Source organism: Ursus maritimus, unplaced genomic scaffold (assembly GCF_017311325.1).
Source record: "Ursus maritimus isolate PB19 unplaced genomic scaffold, ASM1731132v1 scaffold_27, whole genome shotgun sequence".
NCBI lineage: Eukaryota > Metazoa > Chordata > Mammalia > Carnivora > Ursidae > Ursus > Ursus maritimus.
This window is the reverse complement of record NW_024425230.1, coordinates 24,586,478-24,594,523: the sequence shown is the minus strand read 5'-3', so window position 1 is coordinate 24,594,523 and position 8,046 is coordinate 24,586,478. Positions and strand designations below refer to the sequence as shown.

Below are 8,046 nucleotides of genomic sequence, written 5' to 3'. Positions count from 1 at the left end.
AGCAACAGCCCTAAGCCCCGACACCCACCCGCCAACCCTGCCGAAGCTGAGTTTTCTGGCCGGAGCCAAATGGTGTCCTTCTGGGCATCACCCAGGCCTTCTAGAAAGATGAGACTGCAGGATGCCCTTGCCTAGACTTGCACCGGCCTCCACCCTAGCTCCCCCAGGAACCTCTGCCTCATCGCCACCTAGCACCTGTATGCACTAGAGCTGTCTTTTCCTGTCTGTAAATTTCCAGAAGATTCCATGCATCTCTTCGGGCTAACTGGAAAGGTACTGGGCACGCCTGGTCTCATCACAACTGATATTACCTCAAATGACGGCTCCGTGGCTGGGGTAAAATCAACCAGAAGCTGCTTGCTTGCTAGGTGACCCTGGCAAATCACTATTCCTCAGATTTTCCTTTAAAATCTTGAACGCGTTGGGCCAGAAGTTTTGTAAGATCCCGTCTGGTCTGATTCCATCACTTATGACCCATGAATACTTCGTATGAGTTCTATTTTGGGATCTGCTGCAGGGCCGTGCCATGTGATGCTCGCTGCCGCTCCGGGAGGGGTCAGATGCTCTCAGGACGGCCGAGTGGGGAAGCATGAGTGTCTGTCTTCTGGAGTCTCGGGCTCTGGGTCAGCAGCTTTCTAGACGAGGGGTGCTTTTTCATTTTGGCGTTTGAGTGCGGAACAAACCCACAAGGCTCAAGCTCTGCTTGTGGATGAAAAGCACATGGTTCGTGAAACGACTTGGGGCTCTGGTGATGTGGGGCCAGACTTGAGGACGGAGGTGAGGGAAGGAGCTTCTCCTTCTCCTCCTGGAGGCAGCGAAAAGAACCGGGAGCCCCCACTCCGGGAGCCCAAGGGAAAGGTGTCGAAGATGTTGGGAGCAAGAGGGCTCAGTGAAACTTGCGATGGATAAAAGGGGGTGTTTTCTGGTGGGATCACAGTTCCAGAAAACAACACAGAGATGACACACTTTCTTTAAGGAAGTGACTTCCCCTTTTGTTTTGTGGTGAGTATAGTCCAACGAGTGGGGTACCCCAAGTAAGCCTCTGACAGAGACAAACAAGACGGTGGTAAAAGGGGGTGCAGGGAGAACGGAGTCGCATCACCTGAAAAGTGGGAGGGTTTGGTCCTGGATCCTCGGAGGATCTGACCTGGCTCAGCACCTCCTGGAAGGGAGCACCCCGGAGCATGGGAAGGGAGGGGCCGATGTTTTGGGGGAACGTCTCGGTCGCCCTTCACCAGACTGAGTCATCGTAGTGCTTTCATGACTTATTCACGTGCGTTGAGCCAAGCCGTATGCTGAACGCCGGGGTGTAGGAATGAAGCGTCTGGCAATCTGTGTGGTCACAGCACGGGCTCCTCGCAGGAGTGCAGGAGGCAGGCGTCACCGTCCGTTGGGGGAGAGACAGTACAGGTGCTCTCAGGGGAGACCAGGTGAGAGACGCCACCAAGGGGGCTCCACTCGCTCATGCACACGTGTTTTCCACGGAGGGCAACCGGGCACCTGAGGACACACACAGACAAGTCTCTAGAGCAGGGCCACTGTGGCCTGGCGTGAGTTCCTTTTCCACCCGCGGGGCTCAGGGGTTGGAGACCCAGAGCTGAGGGTCCTTTCCACCCAGCTCAGCAGGCCGGGGCTTGGACAAGAGAAAGTACCTGGAACCACCCAGTGAAGGACCTGCACAAACTTGACTTCACCTCAACTAGTGAAGTGAAGAACCAGAAAGAAGGATCTCTGATGATAGAAGTCAGAACGGGGGTTACCTATGGCACAGTCTGGGGGATTGATAGGAAGCATGGCATGATGGAATTCTCTGGGGGCCGTGGATGTGCTCTTTACTGCGATGAGGGTGTACGTGTTTTTCAAAATTCATCAGGTTGCACATATAAGATATCTGCATTTCACTGCAAGTGAATTTCAAAATATACAAAAATATATAGTGATGGTAGGGAAAATTTTTTAGAAATATTCCTGCCTGGGTCATACCTCAAAAAAGGAGCGAGTATGTCCTCAGGCTACGACCTTAACCTGGAGGGGGCGACATGACAGGAGACAGGCAAGACTGGACGCCAGAGGGCCTCCATTCTAGACCTGGGTTTGCTGGCCCCTCCTTATCGAGCACCGTCGTCCCCTCTCTCTACTTCTGCGCCGTCTACAGACCAAGGGAGTTTTACGAGGAGATGGGTAAGCTCTGACAGTCGGGGACTCTCTGTCCCCGCTTTCCGAGACGCAGGCTGAGCCGGACGAGCCATGGGTGTGACCTGATTTGGTGATTCTTGTGATCTGAATCTCTTCCACATGTCTGGTGTCAGCCCGGCGCGGGGAGGGGGGAGCTTGGGCAATCCGATACCTCCAGGAAGTCCAGGGCTCCGCTGTTGCTAAAATTAGAACCAGGCTGCAGCTTCCATCAAGGTCATTCCTCTCCCAGCCCCTCCATGAGCAAACTTCTCCCTCCGCCTGGTGCCCTGCAAATGCTCACGACTACAGCAGCCTGCCCCATGAGCGCCAGGGGAGCCCGAGCCCGGGAACCAGGGCAGACTTGGGGGGGGTGGTTCTAGTTTCACAGAGACCCTTCAGATAAAGAGACAGAGAACAGGTGAAAGGAGAAAGAACAAAACAAAGGAGGGAAAGGACGAAGGAAAGAAGCCGAGCAAGCAAAGAGAATAACTCCTGTGTCTGGAAGGGAGTGGGCGTGGAAGGTCTTGTCTGCTCCGTCCATCCTTAGCCCTTTGCTGCTGTGCTGCGGGCTACAGGGAGGCCCCCCGAAGATAGCAGTCCAGTCCTTTTTTAGACAAAACTCCAGAAGGAGGAAAGTGTGTTCTTTCCAGATCATGCACTTCAGTGACGTGCCCGCCAGGAGCAGACGCTGGGGGAGGGCTGGAGTCCTCGCTCTGTCGCCGATTGACCAGGGTCCTGAGCAATTGACCTGATCGCTTGTACCTCATTTTCCTTATTAGCAAAAGAGAGAGACCTACCGTGTCGGGAACTGGGAGGACGGGGTGCAGTGCAGGGTGTGAAGGCGCCTTGGAGGCGCGAGAGCAGGCTGCCTGACCCTACATCTCACTGAGACGTGTAGACGATTTTAGGGTCTGCTGGTATTTGTGGGTTCTGCCTCAGAGATCTTACCCCATCGTGGGTCCCCGCTTCTGACACTGCTCCAAGGGTCGTGTCTTCACCCCAGGTCTTCGCAGCCCTCCTCTAGGCTGACCTGCAGAGAGCACATCTGGCCTGCGCCTCTTTCCTGGCCCAGCGTGAAATGGTGACAAGTAATCCCCAGGAGCTGCCCTACTGGGGTCTTGCGGGAGCCCCGCTGTCGGAGCCGTGCCTTCCACGGCAGGGGGTAGATCCTGGGCATTCGTAGTGAATGCAAGGTGCCCGGTGCCACGGCGGGCACCCAGCAGGTGCTCAAGACGCTGCTCGTTTAGTAGGATGAGTAATTCAGAATTTGTAAAAAGTCACTTAATCAGTCAAGTTGTTAATTTGATGCTCTGGACTTTTCAGCTGAATGAAAACACGTCCACTTTCTTGGGGGAAAATACAGTTTAGTACTTGACGGCTGGGCCATTCGTCCCCATAAGGCCATTCTCATGGTCCTTGCTGTTTGCGGCAGTAACGCGAAGAGACGGGAAGCATCGGAAGGAGCAGCTGAGGGGTGCGCCGGGCGCTCCGGTCACTTCCTGTGGGACCGGCCTGGTTTGCAGCTTCCCGGGGCCAGCGGCCTGGTGACCCTCACTCATCGCATGGCGGTTCTGATGCTCCGACTTCACCCCCTGAAGCTGCCGAGCAAAACTCGGAGGTCACGCCCCTCAGCCCTGGCGTGGCTGCCCGGAGCGGAGCCGCAGCGTGTGAGGGCAAAGGGAGCGCAGAGCTACTTTTCCTTCTGGGCGTCCCGCCTGTCCCCTCTTCCCGCCTCCCGAAGACGTCCTGACCCCTCCTTTCCCGTGGCTCCGGCAGCTGAGGACCGCAGGAAGCCCCTCTCTGCCAGTCTTGCCGTGTCTGTGGGGGTCTGCAGGGTGCGTGCGGGCCTTCGTCCTCAGGCCTCGCTGGGGTCAGACGCCGGCCCCTCTGCTCAACCTGAAATGCCTCCAGAGACAAGAAGACAGGCTTCTGGAGACGGGTAAGTGACAGGGACGAGCTGGCATTTCGGGACCCGCCTTAGTAGCAAATGTCCAAAAAGAAAAGAGAGAAAAGGAGAGAGACAGTTCCCTCTAGACATAGAAGTCTCAGGCTGAAAATCCTGGAGGTATCTCAGCAGTTGACTCCCGGGGAGGCCCTGCCATGCCTCGGGCATGTGTGAGGCCCCAGGAGGGGCCTTCTCTGTGGAGACAAAGCAGCCCGCCTGGAAAAGAAGGCCATAAGCCTTTAATCCACCGCAGTCACGGAAGTGAGCACTCGGACTTGAGTTTCTTTCCTTGGGCCTCCATGCCTCCCGTCATAGAATAAGGAGGTCGGTTGAGAGGGTCAGTGGCCACCTTTCTTTCCTGCCCGTGGAACTCACAGATGGACACCCCAAGGCTCCCACATGCCGGTTCAGCCTGAGGTGGGAAATACGCGTCTTCGTCTGCCATCTTGGTCGTCCTAGCGTTCGGCCCTGGGCCTGGTGTTACACTCATGAACTGTCCCTCCTCAAGTCTTTTTCCTTGCCTGTTATGGCATCTGTGAGGCTCCCACACTTCTCCTGAGTCTCCTTGGAGGCTGACCAGGCTGGGCATGCTTTCCTGATGACCAATGGGTCCCTTGACATCATCCAGTATAGGGTTCCACGGAGGGACGGGCACTGGTCATACTTGAACACAGAGCCCTGCCCATCTCCGCGCATGCCAGCCCCTCTGCAGTCTGCCCCTGGAAGGGTGACCCCTCGTCCCAGCTCTGGAACACTCCTGGCCTCGACCTGCTTTGAGCTGTTGCAAACTGGCCCCACCATCTTTGGGATGAACCTAGATGTGGTCTTCGGGATCTGATATTAAACAGACTCCCACCAACGTTTCTTTTTCTTAGGTTCTCGAGATTTCTCAATTGTGGAGAAAACCCTGGACAGGGGCCATGTGGTCTCATTTCCTTGCTAAAATCCCTTCTCTGTGAACTGCGGTTCGAACACCAGAATCGCCCATGCGAAGACATCTGGGTCCTTTTGCAGAACGCTCGTTGGAGATGGGGTTGCCTGTGTTACCTCATGTCTGTTATATAAGGACGCACTTGATAAATTTCTCCTTGAACACCATGCCAGGAAAAATTTCTCTTTCCAATCTGATTCCAGAGTTATTGTACAATGAAAAGTATACGAGCCAGCCTGTTTCCCCTTCATCCAGGAAATTCAGAGATAAATCCAGCGTTCAGCTGTAGTAAACAGCTCATCCCAGGTGGCCCGAAACATACTGTTTCTGTTTTACCCTCACTTGTTATTCTGGGAGTTGTGTTCAGTTTGTAAAGTTTCCTTAGCCTCTCTTTGGGAAAGAGTGATCGCAAATTCTCCCCAAAGAAATTCATGCACACGTACACACGGCATAGATGCTGCCACTTTCACCCGCACCCCGACCACGTCCCCGGTCCGGGCTGCCTGACAGGCACGGGGGTGTGGGGACAAGTGGCTTCCAGGTGACCTACGGAGAAGATCAGCAGACGGAGGGAGGTGAACGTGCGGCAGAGCGGGGTCAGTGCTGAGACCAGGCGACAGCGGGAGGCCCGCGGCGCGCAGAAGGAGAGGTCGACTCTAGACAGAGGCAGCAGGATGGGGACGGCTTCTTGGAAGAAAGGGAGCTTCACAAGTTCTTGTGAAGGAAAAAATACATTGCCCTCCGCGTTTGGCAAAAACAGGAGGAATCTCGTTTAGCTGGCGGGTCAGATACGTGGAGGAGGCAGGCCCTGGGAGCTAAGGACGACGTTCTTTTCCTTTGCAATTTGGAAACAGAATCGGGCCCAATAGATCCTTTTGTCCAACCACCCTGTGAAGCACGTAGAGAAAAAGCGATTATTCCCTCGTGTGGGTCAGGGGCTCGGGAATTCATTCTCAGAGACACAGTGGAAGCAAGAACGGCCAAGCCCCAGACCCAGATCTGGCGCTCACCTCCCTGCATGGTTCTGTCTCTGGAAGAGCAGGAGGAAGGGGGTGGCAGGGCCCGGCCAGTGCCTGTTACCTCAGAGATGAGATTCGGAGTTTTGGTTTGTGTTTCCTTAAGGGGTGGGTGGGGTGGTGGTGAGGAGCAAAGGGAGGAGCCCCTGAGTACAATTTACAGCCTCGGTTCCCCTAACAACGCCTGCAGATGGGTGCATTTCCGCGCAGCCCCGTTCTCTGTTCCTTTTGTGCGGCTGACGAGGAACAATGAGGGAGCGAGGGATAAGCCGTGATGTTTATCTTTCCAGCTCTGAACTTTCGAATGCTGGAATCCCCCGGGTTGGGAAGAGTGGGTGTGGTCACTTCCCACCATTGCCAAGGCGGGAGATGCAGCAACCCCGCTGGGGAAGAGGGGGTGTGATTTCCTCCCAAATAGGAAATTTATCTCCCGAATGGGAGTCTGCCGAGAGTCATCAAGGACTTATCTCCAGAAGCAGACTACCAGAGAGGAGCCCTGCCCAGTCCTTTGCCCCGGAGGGAACGCGTTAGCCAGGGCAGGGAGAGTGAGGTCAGGAGCTGAGGACCGCTAGGAGAGCGCTGCTCTACTTTGTGCAGGAGGAGGATGTCTTCCTGCCAGACTCTCCCGGGACCCTGGGACCCTCGGAGGGACCGCCGCGGCCCCTCCCAGGACCTCCATGATGTTGCACCCGGGGAAGCGAAGTTCATTTCTGTCATTGGGAGCAAAGGGGAGTTTGGGTCCTTTCTTCCAACTGGGTCCCCCGATTTTGGGGTGAACACCTCAGCTCTTGGAAACCAGGCTCTGGAGATTTCAAAAACTCTCCAAATAACCCCCGCCTGTTTGTCGAGAGGAAGGACCCTCTCAGCACACTTACAGAACGGTAGCAGGAAGGACCCCGCCCCTTCGTACAGAGGAAGACGCTGAAGACCGAGACGCTAAGGAGACCGCACGTCACGCTTATTGAAGATGCCACGTCAAGTCTTCTAAATCCTTATTTTAAAAGAATCTTTGTTAGGCATAAAGCTGCGCAAATCTCCCTGTCCTACTGTCATCTTCAGTGTGTCCTATTTCTAAAGGGTTTTTCCTTTCATTTGTACTAGTAATTCTCTGCACCCATTTTGTCCCGTATGAAAGGGCATGATCTTGGCCTCACACGTGTGTGGGATTCAAGTCCCTAAGGTCATGCTATACAGCACGTGAGCAGTTTGCAAACACTCAACAGAAGTTATCGCGAGGGGAGAAAGTCTCTGGTTTTAATTTCTTCCACCTCAGCCTGCCTGCCAGGATTTTGGTATAGTCTGGGATTTTTTTTTTTTTTTGACAAAGTTTAACGCTCATGATTATTAAGTACCCTTTTTTCTTCAGGAATTATTAAGCTGCATGATTTTGTCACTGCGTGCACTGTAATTACGTCGTCTGAGTTCCCACGCTTCTGAAATGGACGTATTTTCAGCGTTTCCATATAGGAGGTCCTTCTGTAATTCAGTGTCCCTGTTGCTGAGCTCTTTGCTTTATAGCCCCGTCGCATAGTTTCAAGAAAAGTTACAGAAGAGGCATGTTCTGGGCTGATATATGCCTTAGACCGTCTTTCTGCTGCTTAAATCACGAACACCTACTTGCCGGGCTTTGAAATCTTGCTTTGCAGACCTTTCCCCTTAGGGTTTCCTTGAAGCCAGCTCCATTTCTCTTCCTTTGTCCCCGATGTTTTACAGGCCTAGCCAATGATAGGCATCTCCCTTTATCCTTGAGATTAAAAAAAAAAAATGCCTCCACTTTTTATCTCTTGAAAGTTCTTGTTCTCAACAAAAAGAGGTTTAACTTGGCCAGGTATTTCTTCCTCCAATATGCACTTGCGGTGTCCCTGGGAGATCCTGGATGTGGGGGGGCGCCTTCTTTTGCCCCACCCCCCGCCGCCCCGGGCCCCTTGGTTGAGGGCCAGCTGATCAAGTCTGTTCTCCTAGCGCAGGGATTTGGACAC

The 8,046-nt window shown here is 54.2% G+C and overlaps 1 long non-coding RNA gene across 2 annotated transcripts; it reads left to right on the top strand.

Moving 5' to 3' along the window:
• The first annotated feature begins 342 nt into the window (after window positions 1-342).
• LOC103660227 lies at window positions 343-7,840 on the top strand. 2 transcript variants are annotated; one of them, XR_005838107.1, is made up of 3 exons: window positions 343-1,002; window positions 3,499-4,114; window positions 4,996-7,840. It is a non-coding gene; the product is annotated as an uncharacterized LOC103660227 (long non-coding RNA). The 2 variants fall into 2 exon arrangements; XR_005838108.1 differs by lacking the exon at window positions 343-1,002 and adding an exon at window positions 2,054-2,181.
• Window positions 7,841-8,046: the final 206 nt, after the last annotated feature.